The sequence below is a fragment of the Rhinichthys klamathensis genome, unplaced genomic scaffold, assembly GCF_029890125.1.
Source record: "Rhinichthys klamathensis goyatoka isolate OS25496 unplaced genomic scaffold, OSU_Roscu_1.1 h1tg001230l_1, whole genome shotgun sequence".
Classification (NCBI taxonomy): domain Eukaryota; kingdom Metazoa; phylum Chordata; class Actinopteri; order Cypriniformes; family Leuciscidae; genus Rhinichthys; species Rhinichthys klamathensis.
In genome coordinates, this window is record NW_026607392.1 from 20,001 (window position 1) to 23,608 (window position 3,608).

The following is a 3,608-nucleotide window of genomic DNA, read 5'->3' on the forward strand; positions in this document are numbered from 1 at the left end:
AATATCATATTTCTGGTCATATTTTATTACCATTAGCGATGTTGGAGTGTTTGGTTTGACTGTGAACATCTCGACTCACACAGATGCTAGTGTTCAGCTTCGCTAAGAATCAGTCAGTCGTTTATCATTTCATTGAGCTCATCTTCCTCTGCTTCTGAGTTCTCCGACTCCATTAGATGTAGTTTCTCCTGAAGTGTTGGACTGAACTGGAGCTGATGGTGTTCCTCAGAGACCTCTCAGTCAGGCTTGTCTGTTATCCCCCATCTTAGACTATATGCATTTTATTTATTTATGTAATTAAAATAAGTTCCCCTACGAAGTTCAACACGTCCTCGCACAGTGTGTCTCGGATGGTCCTGTAGTTCAGGGCTTTTCCATCTTTTAGATCCATGGAGCCCAAAATATGATCATCCTAACGTTTCAACCGCATCAAACACCCAATTTATACACAAAACTAATTTTAGATATACAATATAAATTTTTTAATTAAGTTGCATTATTATATATTTTGTATATAATGTGTATTTTTTTTTTTTTTTTTTTTTTTTTTATAGAATGTATTTACTTTTATCTTTTTTTTTTTAGTTTTCTAGATTTTTTTTTTTAAAATCACATTTATTTATTTTAATCGAATTTATTTACTTTTCTAATATATTTGTACCTTTTTTTAAAAACTTTTCTCTTGACTTTTCCACGTTATTTGAATCAAATTTACTTATTTTAATATATTTTTACCGTTTTTCACTAGACATTAGCATTTTATTTTAATTTAATTTATTAGATTTTTTTACATGTTTATCCTATTTTAATTTAACATTTAAAGCACTTATTTATTGAATTTTGATCTAATTTAATTGCTTATTTTAATATTTATTTATTTACTTTTTTATGGTTCTATTTCTTATGGTTCTATTAACATGTAAGCACTTTATTTATTAATTTTGATTTATTTATATATATAATTTATTTACTTATTTTAATATAAATTTTGTAATTTTTTATTGTTTATTTTTTTTTACAGTTTTTCTATAGACTTTTCCATGGACCCCTGTATTTCGAGTGTTTATTTATTTATTTATTTATTCATTTATGAGTGAGTAAGCAAGTCATTTGCAGACATGGTTAATTGTGAAAGATGGCAATTAGGTTTTGTGGCTGTGTATTATGCTCAACTAGCCTGAGATTGTTTCCCTATTGTGCCGTATATCCGAGTGAAAGGGCTTTGGGAACAAGAACAGATGTGGGCGGGGCTTGATTGTGTCGGTTGTGGTTTGCTATTGGCTGATCTCATGTGATTGACAGGTTATAGCCCCGCCCTCATCCTTAGAGAAGAGAAGCTGCAAGAGAAAGTGATTCTGATTCACGATTACTAAAACAATAATGTGCACCCATACATAATTTAGAATAAACACTGCAATATTTCAAGGTGAATTTAATCCAGATAAAGATGTATTCGACCCAGTTGTTTCACCTACATTTATTTCTCTGAATCTGTGAGTGTCTGTCATGTTTCAGGGATTGTAGTGAAAATGACATTAGAGATGTTGATTATGTGCCCTTTGACCCTGCAGGGGTTCAATAATATCAACGTTAATCTTTTTTTCATTACGCTGCCCAGATTAATACATGTTTTTTTAATTAAGGCTTGTTCTCCTGCTGGCCGTGTTTACGCCGTTCCCGAGCCCCATCTGGACCATCAGTCGCTGCGCACATCAAAGCGCTTCGGAAGAATGGCGGGAAAACAGAACAATGTCCGCGCTCATCCGCACAGCCGGTGATTGACACTGTTTTCTGCTCCACACGGAGTCGATGAGGATGTGATGAACACAGCGGCTCTAAACTCTTCTTCATGTGGTTTCTGAGGCGAAGCGCTGATTTATTCAGAGGAACAAAGAACAAACACGACTGGGCTTTATGATGAATACTGAGAGTTTGTGTTCCTCTGCACTTAAAATGAAGCCAAAAACACTGTCGCTTTTAGTGGAGGCTCTTCGTTTTATGATCCCAAACTTAACGCAAACTCGTCTTTCATCACATGAATGACATATTTAAACGTTTTTTTCCTTCATGCTTTATAATATCTTGAATGTAACTCGACACCCTTGCCTCATTTAGAATGCGGTTCTATGAATATGCGAATGAGCCCCGCCTCCACTCACTCCCTCAGCTCAGAGATCCACTGGTTGACGATCACACGTTGATCTGATTGGTTACAAGGTCGTTTGTGACGTCAGAAACACCAGCGATTTCAAACCGTGTTTTTGAGACTGTCTTTGGTTCACTGCAGTTTTAAGCAGAAAATACTCAGCAATGCTGTCGACTTATGAACTTACACATGGTGTGTCTTAAAGCGTATTAAACACCACATAGACACATAAACAAGCTGGATTTGCAACATAGGGACTTGCAACTTCATTCAAAGTTGATCTTTTCGTTAACATTTTTTCTTGAAACGTTTTTAAAAATGTTACTAATTTTAGATTGTTCATGTTTGCAAAATGATCAAATGAAATGTTCCCATAACATTTTAATAACTAAATGTTTTAACCGTTCGGAGAACGTTTAGAAATCACATTTTAATAGATTAATGTGAACATATTTTTGTTAGCTGGAGCTTCCTTTGGTTTTCAACGTTTCTTTTTCTTGTCAGTCTTGTCAGATTTGTGTGTTTAGACGCACTAAGAAAGAAGCGCAGGTTTGACCTTGAGGATGAGCGGTTGCGTTTGGCCCTCAGGTTCGAGTTCTGCTCCATCTGGCTAAAGCTCTTCATCTCTCTTTTGTGTTTCCAGAACGCTTGATTCTCTCCGCCGGTAATCAGTCTTCTCAGCTGCGGCACGGGTTTTCCGGAATTGTTCCCGCTGTTTATCCTGCGGATTAGTGGCAGTCTGGCAGCCGAGACCCGTCCTAACAGAACTCATTTGGGTTTGCTTCTGCCTGTCGTCTTCACTGATTTTACTGTGTAAATGAGCCTCTAACTGGGGGCGTGTGGCCGCTGTTTCATAGTAAAATCATTTATCAAACTAAAACCTTTTCTGCCGCCTCCAGACGTTATATTTAGTGGGAATCCGTTTATCCGGGAATGAGACGAGCAGAGCACAACTGAATTAAGCATCTCATTTTAAAACGGGTGAAAAAAAAGTTTGTCTGATTCTGCCTTTGGAAAATTAGTCTTTACAGAAGAAGCATTATATTTCGCACCGTTTGTGTGAGTTTGATTTCAGTGTCTGTCAGTGGCAGTCTGCCATTGCATATTTAACGGCACCAAGCTGTTTTTCCTCCTGGTTTTCTCCTTACTGAGGGATGAGATGGCGTTGTGAACGTTACGGGCTGTGTAACTCCAGCAGCTCGTCTCTCAAATCAGCGTTTGTTTACATGTGTTCGTCTGTCAGCGCAGCAGATGCACACACACTTACAGCTGTTACACACACACTTACAGCTGTTACAGTCGCTTCATCAGCGGCTCTCCTAGTGAGATCACGGATAGATGAGCGACAGCTTCCCCGATGGCTTTGGGCTCATTCCGGCTAACAGGGAACGTTCTGGGGCCAATTTCCCAAAAGAACCCAGACGGCAACATAGTGTCGGCCCAGATCCGGCCCACATCTGGA